This window comes from Phacochoerus africanus, chromosome 5 (genome assembly GCF_016906955.1).
Source record: "Phacochoerus africanus isolate WHEZ1 chromosome 5, ROS_Pafr_v1, whole genome shotgun sequence".
Lineage (NCBI taxonomy): Eukaryota > Metazoa > Chordata > Mammalia > Artiodactyla > Suidae > Phacochoerus > Phacochoerus africanus.
Window position 1 is genome coordinate 75,752,506 of NC_062548.1, and position 15,240 is coordinate 75,767,745.

Genomic DNA, 15,240 nt, shown 5'->3' on the forward strand with positions numbered 1-15,240 from the left:
GGATCTGAGCCGCATCTGCAACCTACACCACAGCTCACAGCAACACTGGATCCTTAACCCCCTGAGCAAGGCCAGGGACAGAACCCGCAACCTCAAGGTTCCTAGTCAGATTCGTTAACCACTACGCCATGACGGGAACTCCCGATTCTGGCAATTCTTAAGTACCTCTTATGAGTGGTATCATATAGTATTTGCTGTTTTGTGACAGCTTATTACCCTTAGCATGAAGTCCTCAAGATTCGTCCACACTGTAGCACATTGCAGAGTTTCCTTTCCTTTTCAGGCCAAATAATATTCCGCTATATGTCACATTTGGTTTGTCTTCATCTACTGATAGACAGTAAGGTTGCTTCCACATTTTAGCTATGATAAAATAAAGCTGCCCTGAAAATGGGTTTACAAATATATCTTTAAGACCCTACCTTCAATTTGTTTGGGCATATATCCAGAAGTGGAATTGCTGGATCATATGGTAATTAAAAATTTTTTGAGGACCCACTATGTTTCCCATAGTAGCCATACAATTTTCATTCCCACCAACAGTACACAAAGTTGTTGGTTTTTTTAACTTTTTCTATTTTTTGTCTTTTCTGGGGCTGCAACCACGGCATATGGAGGTCCCCAGGCTAGGGGTGTAATTGGAACCATAGGCACCAGCCTATGCCACAGCCACAGCAACACCTGATCCAAGCCGTGTCTGCGACCTACACCACAGCTCACGGTAACGCCGGATCCTTAACCCACTGAGCAAGGCCAGGGATCGAACCCAAAACCTCATGGTTCCTAGTCGGAGTCGTTAACCCCTGAGCCATGACAGGAATTCCAAGATCTTTTTTTATAGTAGCCATCCTAATGCCTATGAGGTGGTATTGCAATGCAGTTTTTGTTTGGGTTTTTTTTTTGTATTTTTGTTATTGTTGTTGTTGTTGTTGTTGCTATTTCTTGGGCCGCTCCCGCGGCATATGGAGGTTCCCAGGCTAGGGGTTGAATCGGAGCTGAAGCCCCCGGCCTACGCCAGAGCCACAGCAATGCGGGATCCGAGCCGCATCTGCAACCTACACCACAGCTCACGGCAACGCCGGATCGTTAACCCCCTGAGCAAGGGCAGGGACCGAACCTGCAACCTCATGGTTCCTAGTCGGATTCGTTAACCACTGTGCCACTACGGGAACTCCGCAATGCAGTTTTAACATATATTTCCCTACTGCTTAGTGATGTTGAGCATTTTTCATGTGCTTTTTGGCCATTCGTGTACCTTTGGAGAAATGTTTACTTAAGTCCTTTGCCCAGTTTGAATTGGGTACTTTTGTTGTTGTGTTTTAGTTCTGTAAGTATTCTAGATATTAACCCTTTATCAGATATACAGTCTGTAAATATTTCCTCTGGTTTTGTGGGTTGCCTTCTCACTCAGCTGATAGTATCTTTGGATGCACACAATTTTTAAAAGTTGATCAAGCCAAATTAGCCTATTTTTTTCTTTTGTTACCTGTGCTTTTGGTGTCATATCCAAGAAATCATTGTCAAATTTAATGTCTTGAAGCTTTGCCATGTTTTCTTCTAAGAGTTTTATTCCTTTAGGGCTTACATTTAGGTCCTTGATCCATTTTGAGTTACTTTTGTATATGGTGTGTTAAGTAAGGGTCCAACTTCATTCTTTTGCAATGTGGCCATCCAGTTTTCCCAGCACTATTTGTTTAAAAAAAAAAAAACCTACCCTTCCTCCACTGAATGGCCTTGGCATCCTTGTCAAAAATCATTTGATCATATATGCAAGGGTTTGTTTCTGAATTCTCTATTCTATTCCATTGATCTATATAACTTGTCTTTATGCCAATACCACACTTTTGATTGCTGTAGTTTTGTACTAAGTTTTAAAATCAAGAAGTCTGAATCCTCCAATTTTTTCTTTTTCAAAATTATTTTGGCTATTCAGGGTTCCCTTGATAGTCCATATAAATATTAAGATAGGTTTTTTGGTTTCTGAAAAAAAAAATGGCATTTTGATTTGGATTGCATTGAATGTGATCATTTGGGGCAGCACTGACATTTAAAAATAGAAAGTCTTGAGTTCTCTGCTGGCCTAGCGGTTAGGGATTTAGCATTGTCACTGCTGTGGCATGGGTTCAATCCCTGGCCCAAGAATTTCTACATGCCATGGGACAGCCAAAAAAAAAAAAATTGGAAAGTCTTCCAACTCACAAACATGGAATATGTATTCATTTATTTATGTTTTTAATTTCTTTCAGTAATGTTTTGTAGTTTTCATTGTACTAGTCTTTTGCCTCCTTGGTTAACTCCTAAGTGCTTTATTCTTTTTGATGCCATTGTAAATGAAATTGTTTTTGTAATTTCCTTTTCAGACCATTCTTTGTTTGTGTACAGAAAAGCAACTGATTTTTGTGTGTTGACTTTGTATCCTGCTACTTTGCTGATTAATTTTTAAATTAAACTTCTCATAATTGTAGTTGTAAGAAATAATACTTAAAGACCCTTCACTTTATTTCATTTTTCCTAATGGTAACGTCTTGCAGAACTATAGCACAACATCACAACCAGGATACTGACAAGACTTACAGAGCATTTCCATCGTAAGGACCCCTTGTGTTGCCCTTTAACCCACAGCTACCTCCCTCTCACAATCACCTACTTCGTATTGTGGGCAACCACTAATTTGTTCACCATTTCAATATTTCATCAGTTCAAGAATGTTATATATATGAATCATATGTTGTGTAACCTTTTGGGATTGGTTTTTTCCATTTAGCTGAACTGTCTGGAGATCCACCTAGGTTGTTGCTTGTGTCGATAATTCAGTCCATTTTATTGCTGAATAGTTTTCCATAGTATGGATGTACTGCAGTTTAAATAGTCACCCTTTGAAGAACATCCTGGTTGATTCCAATCTTTAATTATTAGGAATTCAGCTTCAAGGAACATCAGAGTACAAGTTTTTGTGTAGAAAAATGTTCATGTACATAAACACCCAAGTGCTAATGCTGGGTTATATGCATGGTTCGTTTTGGCAAGAAATCACCAAACTCTTTTCCATAGTGACTGTACCATTTTATAGTCTCACCAGCAAAATGTGAAGGATCCAGTTTCTTGACATCCTTGCCAGTATTTGGTGTTTTCACTATTTTTTATTTCAGCCATTCTAGTAACAGTATAGTGATGTCTCACAGTCTTTTGTTTTTATTTGTTTGTTTGTTTTGCTTTTTAGGGCCACACATGCAGCATATGGAAATTCCCAGGCTAGGGGTCGAGTTTGAGCAAGAGCTGCTAGCCCACACTGCAGCTCATGCCAATGCCAGATTGTTAACCCACTAAGCGAGGCCAGGGATCATACCCACATCCTCATATGAGGATACTAGTCGGGTTCATTACCACTGAGCCACAATGGGCATAACCCATCGCATGTAGAAGTTCCCAGAGCTAGGAGTTGACTTGGAGCTGCAGCTGCAGGCCTACACCACAGCCATGGCAACACTAAGCAAGCTGCACCTGCAACCTACACAGTAGCATGAGGCAATGCCAGATCCTTAACCCATTGTGCAAAACCAGGAATCAAACCCATATCCTCATGGATACTGGTCAGCTTCTTAACCCACTAAGACATTGCACTTTCCCAATGGCTAATAATGCTGAACATCTTTTTCATGTGTTTACTTACCATCTTGTATATCCTCTTTGTTGCAATGTCTCATGTCTTTTGCCCTTTTTTTTTTTTTTTCCTTTTTTGCCTCCTACCCCGACCCGAGGCATATGGAATTCCCAGGCCAGGGATCAGATCCCAGCCACAGTTGAGACTTAAGCCACCGGATCCTCAACCCACTGTGCCAGGCCAGGGATTGAACATGTGTCTTGGCACCCCCAAGACGCCACTGATCCTGTTGCACCACAGCAGAACTCCTTTTGTCCACTTTCCAATTTGACTGTTGATGTTGGTTTAATTAGTGAGTTTTGAGAATTCTTTGTATATTCTAAATATATATGACATGACATGTGGTTTGCAAATGTTTTCTCACTCTGTAGCTTGTTTTCATACCCTTAACAAGGTCTTCCACAGAGCAGAAGTTTTTATTTTTATTTTTTTATTTTTTGGCTACACCTGTGTCATGTAGAAGTTCCTAGGCCAGGGATTGAACCCACATCACAGCAATGACTCAAGACATAGCAGCGACTCAAGACACAGCAGGGACAACACCATATCCCTAACTGTTAGGCCACTAAGGAATTCCAGAAGTTTTTCATTTTGACGGATTTCAATGTATCAATGTTTCCTTTTCTAGATGGTGCTGTTGGTATTAATTCTGAGAACTTTTTGGCTAGCGCTGATCTTGAACATCGTCTCTGGTTTTTTTCTAAAAGTTTCAGAGTTTTACAGTCTACGTTTAAATCTGTGATCCATTTTGAGTTAATTTTTGTATAAGATGTGAGATTTGGGCCAAAGTTCGTATTTTTGCCAGTGGATATCTCTTTGCTGTAGCACCATTGTTGAAAAAGCTATCTTTCCCCCATTAAATTGCTTTTGCATCTTGTCAAAAATCAGTTGAGTATAATTGTGTACATCTATAACTGGATTCTCTGTTATGTCTCATTAATCTATGTGTCTCTCCTTCCAGCAACACCAACAATCTTGCTTAATGTAGCTAAACATAGTAAGATTTGAAATTAGGTAGCCTGATTTTTCCCATTTTAGTCTTATTCTTCACAACTGTAACTATTCTAAGTCCTTTGCCTTTCCATATAAATTTTATTTTTGTCTTTTTCTAGGGTTGCACCCATGGCATATGGAGGTTCCCAGGCTAGGAGTCCAATTGGAGCTGTAGCCACTGGCCTACGCTACAGCCATAGCAACACAGGATCTGAGCCGCGTCTGAAACCTACACTACAGCTCATGGCAATGCCGGATCCTTAACCCACTGAGTGAGGCCAGGGATTGAACCCGAAACCTCAAGGTTCCTATTCGGATTTGTTAACCACTGAGCCACTACGGGAATTCCTCCATATAAATTTTAGAATAACTTATCTGGATCTCCAAAAAAATTACTGAGATTTTAATAGGAATTGCATTAAACCTCTATATCAATTTGGGGAGAAGAAACATCTTTACTATACAAAGCCTTCTAATCCACAGTTTCTTTCCAAAGAAATGTTTAGATCATCTTTGATTTCTTTCATCAGTGTTGTAAAGCTTTTGGCAAACAGGTCCAGCACATTTTTTGTTATATTTACACCTAAGTATTTCAGGTTTTTGAAGCAATTATAAATAGTACTGTATTTTTAATTTTGGTGTCCATGTGTTCACTGCTAGCATTTAGACATATAGTTGAATTCTGTATGTTTTTCTTGTATCCTGCAACCTTGCTGAACTCATGTTTTAGTTCTAACTTTTCTTTCTTTCTCTTCTTTTCTTTCTTTCTCTCTTTCTTTCTTTATCTTTTGTCTTTTTAAGGCCACACCCACAGCATATGGAGATTCCCAGGCTAGGGGTCAAATCAGAGCTACAGCTGCTGGCCTATACCACAGAGGCAGCAACACAGGATCCAAGCTATTTCTGTGACCTGTTCCGAAACTCATAGCAATGCCAGATCCCTAACCCACTGAGCAAGGTCAAAGATCAAACCCAAGTCCTCATGGATACTGGTAGAGTTCATTAACTACTGAGCCACGATAGGAACTCCTAGTTTTTCTTTTGATTCCTTGGCATTTTGTATGAAGACTATTTTATCATTTGCAAATAGGGACAGTTCTATTTCTTGTTCTCTGATCTGTATGCCTTTTATCGTCTGCTTTATAGCACCATTCTTGTTTCCAGTCTTAAAGAGAAAGCATTCAGTCTTTCACCATTAAGTATGATTTTGGCCATAGGCTTTTTGTAGACGCTCTTTACCAAGCTGAGAAAGTTCTCCTCACTTCCTATTTTCTTGTGAGTGTTTATCATGAATGGAGTTTACATTTTGTCAAATACTTTTTAATACATCGATTAATATGACCATGTGATTTTTGTTCTTACTCTATTAATATGGTTAATTATATTGATTTATTTTCAGATATTAAACCAGCCTTGTATTCTCAGAATAAACCCCACCTGGTCATGCGTATAACTCTTTTTATATCTTGTTGACTTCTATTACTAATATTTTGCTAAGGATTTTGCATCTTCAAAATCGTAAGTGATATTGGCCTGTACTTTTCTTTTTTTTAATTCTTTGTCTAGTTTTGGTATCAGGGTAATACTAGCTTCATAAAACAAATTAGAGGGGGAAACACATTATCATCTCAATTGACAGAAAAAGTACTTCACAAAATTTAACATTCTTTCATGATAAAAACACTCAACAAATAAATGGATTGGAAGACTTAAAATTGATAAAATCTTAATAATACCCAAAGTGATCTACACATTCAATGCAGAGGTAATAAAAGAAAATATATACATATAAATTGGGCTTTTTTTTTTTTTGTCCTTTTGCCTTTTCTGGGCTGCTCCTGCAGCATATGGAGGTTCCCAGCCTAGGGGTCTAATGAGAGCTGTAGCCACCAGCCTATGCCAGAGCCACAGCCACGCGAGACCCGAGCTGCGTCTGCAACCTACACCACAGCTCACGGCAACGCCAGATCCTTGACCCACTGAGAAAGGCCAGGGATCGAACCTGAAACCTCATGGTTCCTAGTCAGATTCGTTAACCACTGAGCCACGACAGGAACTCCCTATAAATTGGACTTTATTAAAATTAAAATGTTTGTGCATCAAAGGACAGTATAAAAAGTAAAAAGGCAGAGTTCCCGTAGTGGCTCAGTGGTAGTGAACCCAACTAGTATCCATGAGGTAGGGAGTTTGATCCCTGGCCCCACTCAGTGGGTTAAGGATGCAGCACTGCCGTGAGCTGTGGTGTAGTTTCAGCCTTGGCTAGCATCTGATGTTGCTGTGGCTGTGGCGTAGGCCAGCAGCTATAGTTCTAATTCAACTCCTAGCCCAGGAAGTTCCATTTGCCGCACCTGGGGCCCTAAACAAATTATTAAAAATAAATATATATATGAAAAAGGCAAAAAGGCAACCCACAGAATGGGGGAAAATATTTGCAAACTGTATATCTGATAAGGTATTAATATCCAGGAGCTCCCAATGTGGCACAGTGGTTAATGAATCGGACTAGGAACTATGAGGTTGCGGGTTCGATCCTTGGCCTTGCTCAGTGGGTTAAGGATCTGGCATTGCTGTGAGCTGTGGATCCCGCGTTGCTGTGCCACTGGACCCCAGCCTAGGAACCTCCATATGCCACGGGAGCGGTCCTGGAAATGGCAAAAAAAAAGACCAAAAAAAAGGTATTAATATTCAGAATATATAAAGAACTCCTACAACTCAAAAAACAAACAAAAATAACTCAAGGAGTTCCTGCCCTGGCTCAGTGGTAATGAACCTGACTAGTAACCATGAGGATGTGGGTTCGATCCCTGGCCTTGATCAGTGGGTTAAGGATCCAGCACTGCCGTGAGCTGTGGTGTAGGTTACAGCCTTGGCTAGCATCTGGTGTTGCTGCGGCTGTGGTGTAAGCCAGCAGCTGTAGCTCCGATTCCACCCCTAGCCTGGGAACTTCCATATGCCAAACGTGTGGCCCTAAAAAGAAGAAAAAAAAAGGGAAAAAAAATAACTCAATTAAAATAATGGGCAAAGGACTTGAATAGCCATTTCTCCAAGATACACAGATGACAAATAAGCACGTGAAATCGATATTACTAATCATTAGGAAAATACAAACCAAAACCACAATAAGATACCACTTCACACACAAATGGATGGCCATTATAAAAAAAAATAGAAAATAACAAGTGTGGGGAGGATGTGGAAAAATTGAAACCTTTATGCCTTGTTGGTGGGAATGCAAAAAGGTAGTCACTGTGGAATAGAAAATGGGAGTTCCTCAAAAAACTAGACATAGAATTACCACAGGATCTCGTAATTCCACTTCTAGGTATATACTCAAAAGAGCTGAAAGCAGGGATTTGTACAAGTATTTGCACACCAATTCACAAGAGCCAGCAAAACGTAGAAACAAACCAAATGTTTACCCACAGGTGAATGGATAAACAAAATGTCATATATAGATACAATGGCATTTAGCCATTAAAAAGTATGAAATTCAGGAGTTCCCTCTGTGGCACAATGGGATTGGCAGCCTCTTGGGAGCAATGGGACAAGGGTTTGATTCCCTGGCCCGGCACAGTGGGCTAAGGATTCAGCATTGCCACAGCTCTGGCTTAGGTCGCAAGCGCAGCTCGGAACTGATCCCTGGCCTAGGAACTCCATATGCCATGGGGCAACCAAAAAAGAAAAAAAAGAAAAGAAAAGTATGACATTCTGACTCATGCTACAACATGGGTGGAAATTTGGAGGTATTATGCCAAGTGAAACAAAGCCAGACACAAAAGGACAAAAATTATATGATTCGCCTTATACGAGGAGCCTAGAATAATTCAATTCATAGAGAAAGAAAGTGGAGTAGTAGTTATCTGGGGCTCTAGATGGGGAGGGAGGAATGGGTAGTTATCACTTAATAGGTACTGAATTTCAGCTTGGGATGATGGAAAAGTCCTGGAGATGAACAGTGGTAATGGTTAACACAACAGTGTGAATGTGTTTGATGCCACTAAATTATATACTTAAAAATGGTCAAAATGGTAAATTTCATGTGATGCACATTTTACCACAATAAAAAGAAACCAAATGCACAATTTTACATACAGAGTCATATACTTAGACTTTTTTTTTTCTTCAGTGAATTACTTACATTAAGTAATCAAAATGAGAATAACTGGAGTTCCTGTTGTGGCTCAGTGGAAATGAATCTGATTAGTATCCATGAGGTCACAGGTTCGATCCCTGCCCTCGATCAGCGGGTTAAGGATCAGGCGTTGCCATGAGCTATGGTGTATGGCTCGGATCTGGCATTGCTATGGCTGGAGTGTAGATCAGCAGCTGCAGCTCCAATTAGACCCCTGGCCTGGGAACCTCCATATGCCGTGGGTGCGGCCCTAAAAAGCAAAAAAAGAAAGAAAGAAAGAAGGAAGGAGGAAGGAAGGAAGGAAGGAAGAAAGGAAGGAAGGAAGGAAGGAAGGAAGGAAGGAAGGAAGGAAGGAAGGAAAGAAAGAAAGAAAGAAAGAAAGAAAGAAAGAAAGAAAGAAAGAAAGAAAGAAAGAAAGAAAGAAAGAAAGAGAAAGAAAGAAAGAGAAATGTAACTCCTATTATACCTATCTGACCCCAAAAGAAGGATGAAAAGGGAGCAGGAGAATCGTAAAGAGTGGAGAATTGCTAATTTACCCCTTGATACTATTACACCTTAAAATAAATGCTTAAGCATTCAGCAAAATTAAAATTTAAACACCCATATAGACACTGAAAATTAGGGAAGAAAAAAGGAAATACGAATAGTGACAATTCAGTGCCTACAAATTACTTAAGATTTAGAAAAACTCTGTCCATCCTCTTATTCTCTGTTTTCCTTGGGCCAGTTTAGAAACCAGACAAAAACTTTTTCTTCTGTGGTCAAAAGCTTTACTACACTCTCTGAAGTCTATAAATCTATGAAAAGGCAACACACAGCAAGCAATTGAGAAGGCAAAGCCATGGCTGCGTTGGAGCCAAGAAGAGGATGGCACTGCCAGGGAGAGGGGAGTACCAGGCGGCTCTCACAGACAGCACACATCTGATCCCAAACCAAGGAATTTCACTTTTTTATTTTAAATGATTTTTATTTTTGCCATTATAGCTGGTTTACAGGGTTCTGTCAATTTGCTACTGTACAGCAAGGTGACCCGTCACACATGCATATATACATTCTTTTCTCACATTATCCTCCATCATGCTCCATCACAAGTGACTAGATATAGTTCCCAATGCTACACAGCAGGATCTCATTGCTTATCCATTCCAAAGGCAATGGTTTTCATCTATTAACCCCAAATTCCCAGCCCATTCCACTCCCTCCCCCTCCCTCTTGGCGACAACAAGTCTGTCCATGATTTTCTTTTCTGTGGAAAGGTTCATTTAGGCCATATATTAGATTCCAGATATAAGTCATATCATATGGTATTTGTCTTTCTCTTTCTGACTTATTTTACTTGGTACGAGAGTCTCTAGTTCTATCCATGTTGCTGCAAATGGAATTATTTTTTTCTTTTCTACGGCTGAGTAGTAAACCAAGGAATTTCAATGAGGCAACAACAGAAACTCAGGAGTTATTACCACACGCAGCACAGCCTCTGATTGCTCACCTGAACAGAATTACCCCTCTAAACAGTCTGGGTGGAGTCTCTGATCCTATCAAAGCTTAGGGATGTTATTTTTCAATGGTTTGCCCAGAAGCTTTCACAAGGAATTCTCACTGAAGATTCAGCAGGGGGGTGAGGGAAGAATGAAGGGAAAAGCTCTTGTCACATGATCCTGAGCTGTCTAATATGTACTTACAACATGTAAAGAAATCAGCAGAAATGCTAAATTTTTATATCCTATAACTGGCACCATGAAACATGTCTAGTATGTCCTTACAACGTCTGAAGAAATCAGCAGAAATGTTCAATTTTAATTTCCTATGACTGCCACCATGAAACAAACCACCATGAAAATATATTTAATGTCTAAGTTAAGGAAAAGTGTCAACAGTGTAAAAGTAATTAGATGGTGTATTTTCATAGGCATCTTCCCCAAGGACATTGCTAAGATTTTACCTTTCAACTCTGACAAGGGTCACAAACTCAAATACTTGGGACAAGCTAGTCACATAAATAATTGAAGTGATCAAGATAACAGAAAATTCAATGCCAGAACTAGAATCAAACATTATTTTAGGAGTTCCCATCATAGCTCAGCGGAAACAAATCTGACTAGCATCCATGAGGACACAGATTAAATCTGTGGCCTCACTCAGTGGGTTAAGGATCCGGAGCTGCCGTGAGCTGTGGTGTAGGTCGAAGATGTGTCTCAGATCCCGAGTTGCTGTGGCTGTGGCGTAGGCCAGCGGCTACAACTCCGATTTGACCCCTCGCCTGGGAACTTCCATATGCCTTGGGTGCAGCCCTAAAAAAACAAAAAAATAAAACAGCATTATTTAAAAAGAACAATGATTTAGGCATGTAACACAGTGCAAGCATGTATAATATTAGAGATTATCAATTTTAAATTCAAAAAATACAAATTAAAAAACAGGAACTTAATTATTAAATTTTTCTTGTAATTCATATTTTTTTTACCTGAAAACAAAACCTTGAGACACTTTCCCCTGTACCAAGATGTCAATGTAGTTAGAGTCGCATGCAGTGTGTAAAAGAGAATTCGGCCCTGAATCCTTGAACGAAGAGCGGTATGGGTTTTTGTTTTGTTTTGGTTGTTGGTTTTTAGCTTCATAAGAGAAAATAACTCCTCTTATACACAGGTATTTTCAAACAAAGATGAAATTTTGGTGAGTTTTGAGTTTAGGATAATGGAAAGGTATTTGCATAATTCTGATGCTCTGATGTTATAGTACTCAGTTTTTAATACTTTCATTTGTAGCTATCCATTCATGTTATTGCTACTAACAAAAAAAAAATTCATTTTCACAAAGTGTAAAATCAAAGAGCCTACTTGGAATTCAGTCTTAAATTCCATAATTTGGGGAATAAAGGTAAGGCCATAATTTTCATTTCTGGAAACCAGCTTCAGCATATGAAAGTGATCCAGACTATTCCTTAAAAAAAAAAAAAAAAAAGTTTGCCAAAAACCACATATATTTATTACAAATGGGAAAAATGAATCATACAAACATGGCACTTCTTGCCAATGCCACTGTAAAAAAATATTTACAGTAGTTAGATGAGCTGTAGGTTCAACTAAAAAAGCCAATCATTGAGCCACTCATCCTGGTACACTGAGGGCAAAGATTTTCCTTTGGATGACAAGCACAGATTAATTTCTTATAACAGTTAAAAAGCATTGTTAGCCCAAAACTACATATTGGAGACTAGAGTTGTACATATTATAAGTCCTGCAAAGCCTTTAAATATCCGAAGTTCATGAATCAGTATCTAATTTATTGTGATAGTTATATTAGTTGGTGATAATTACAAAAGTAGTTGCATTTGGGGACTTTTGCCCTAAAATTATTCCTAGTAAAATCTGCAGTAAACAAATTATTAAATCCATGACTTGTCTTTTCAACATGATCCAGTGTTAACTCCAACTATTCACTATTCCAGGAACACTATCTACAATCAAACTAATATATTTTTACCCATTTTCATTAAATTTTGATAGACTTTTCCAACATACATAAATGAGTCACCTGATACTGGCCTTTTCATGGGCAACAAATCCACAAGTTCTCAACTCATTAAAATTTTCAGATACCACGAATTTTGCTAAACATATTATCTCTGTATGGATTTGCATGAGCTTTGAAATGCCACAAATAATTTAAATTTGTGATGTAACCTGCCTTTTAAGTTCTTAGTCATATATCTTCAGTATGCTCTAAAATAGTATTTCCAATTATATTTACTTTGTCTTTTTCTATTTGAGGTATTACTCTATTTGAAAGGTTCTGCTTTGGGAACTTAAACATCAATATAAGGTATTGATGACCAGGAATTTTTTCTTTCCAAATAAATAACTACATATCATAGTGGTGCCCCTTATTCAATTCCCATTCAAACCCTATTGTATCTTTTCTATACACTAGTTACGGTGCTTGGTTTTAAAAAAACGGCATCTTACTTTGCATTCTTTTGACACCGATACACTTTGCATACTAAAACAGGAATATTCTTTATTTCCACAAACAAAAAATATCTTAAAAAAATTTTTAATAATGAAAAGGCCCTGGAGTTCCCGTCGTGGTGCAGTGGTTAACGAATCCAACTAGGAACCATGAGGCTGCGGGTTCGGTCCCTGCCCTTGCTCAGTGGGTTAACGATCCGGCGTTGCCGTGAGCTGTGGTGTAGGTTGCAGACGCGGCTCGGATCCTGCGTTGCTGTGGCTCTGGCGTAGGCCAGGGGCTTCAGCTCCGATTAGACCCCTAGCCTGGGAACTTCGATATGCTGCGGGAGCGGCCCAAGAAATGGCAAGACCAAAAAAAAAAAAAAAAAGGCCCTTTTCTTTCTCCATATTTGAGAGAAAAGTGGACTCAGACAATACTGCCCTTGCTTTTTAAAGCTACTGTGGAAAAAAAGCAACACAAGTACAAAGGATAAATGATTACTGTCACTTAGCCTAGATATTGGGTGCAAGAGGGAATGACGGGGGACACAGAAGTGGAGAGCACATGCCTTTCTAAAAGGGACAGGCACGCATGCCCCTGGTCCAGCAGCGTTCTAATGTAGTCTCAATGTTTTCAGAGTCTTTAAACACTGGAAATGCTGGGGGGGGGGGGGAGGGGCTGTGAAGCTACTTTGTTTTAAAGTGTTGGCAACTAATTCAAAACATGTAAAACACTGTAAAGGCCCAACAAATGGTCCACATGCAATCGATTTGGGACACCTTCCCCCCTACACACACCCCCTGACAACCCATCATAACATTTAACTCCTTTCAACACCCACGTATATTCTTAGTAAAATCAGCAAAGCATACAATAGTCTTTATACATAAAAAGGTTTCCTTTCTTTCTCTAGAGCTTAACAGTCTTCTACTAAATCTTGGTTAACTGCCCCGAACACCCAGTTGCATGTAAAAAGCCTAAGGTTTTTTTGGTTTTGCTTTTTTTAATGGCCTCGCCTTCTAACTTTTTTGTCATCTAAACTGCCCTTGTTCTAAGAAAACTAGTTCAAAATGGAGGTGATTCGCTCTTCTAAACTAAACCTGTAGAGAAAAATAAACAAACAAACAAGAAAACTCCTGGGATGAGAAATTCTTGTTCCATTTCTGTAGACAGTTCATGTCAAAAACTCTTAAATACATGGCACATACTCTGTCTACCTGAGAAGCAACTAGTAATTCTATCCTTCTCTATGAAAAGCGGAAAAAACCTACAGGGCAAAAATGTTCAAACAACTCTGCCATTTAAAATAAACTATGGGAGTTCCCGTCGTGGCGCAGTGGTTAACGAATCCGACTAGGAACCATGAGGTTGCGGGTTCGGTCCCTGGCCTTGCTCAGTGGGTGAAGGATCCGGCATTGCTGTGAGCTGTGGTGTAGGTCGCAGACGCGGCTTGGATCCAGCGTTGCTGTGGCTCTGGCGTAGGCCGGGTGCTACAGCTCAATTCGACCCCTAGCCTGGGAACCTCCATGTGCCACGGGAGCGGCCCAATAAATAGCAAAAAGACCCCAAAAATTAATTAATTAATTAATTTAATTAAATAAATGATGGATAAAAAATGTAAAGTAGGGATTATGCACATCATATTCTCTGATCATTCAATACAATTCCAAACAGTAAAAAGATTTTCGAAAATCACAAATATTTGGAAATTAACAAACATACTACTAAATGTTGTGGATCAAAGAAATCAAAAGTGAAATTGCAAACCATTTAGAAGGTGATGAAAAGGAGAAAAATTCAGACCAATGAAATAGCATTCTAGGAGCTAAAACGGTCCTCAAAGGAAATTTTAGCGCCTTCATCATTAAACAGGGTTTAACAAAATGTAAAGAAATTATTATTCAAAATAAGGAAAAAGGACTTCAGATCTGGATTGCTCTCCTTGTCGCAATAGCATAAATAAAATCACTTTGCTTTAAAAAAAAAAAAGGAAAATGGATAAAAAACAGAATACATTAGGAAGAAGGAATTAATAAAAATAAACCTAAGAGTAAATATAAAAAATAATAGCTAGGATATATAAATCCAAAAGCTTGGTCTTTGGAAAAACAAAACATTGATTCTGGCAAAGAGTGGGGAAGGAGGGAGAGAACTGAACAAAAGTGCACAAGATCAGAAATAAGAAAGAAGATATCAAAGAGCTTACATAATCTGTAAGGGAGTATTACGTGCAACCCCATGACAACAAATTTAAAACCCCAAGAAAACAAATGACTTCTTAGCAAAATGTAAGTTATAAAAATTGACTCAGGGAGTTCGTATTGTGAGTCAGTGGGTTACAAACCCAACTAGTATCTATGAGGATGCAGGTTCAATCCCCGGCCTCGCTCAGTGGTTTAAGGATCCAGCATTGCCATGAGCTGTGCCATAGGTCACAGATGAGGCTCAGATCGACTGTTGCTGTGGCTGTGGCATAGGCCAACAGCTGTAGCTCTGTTTTGACCCC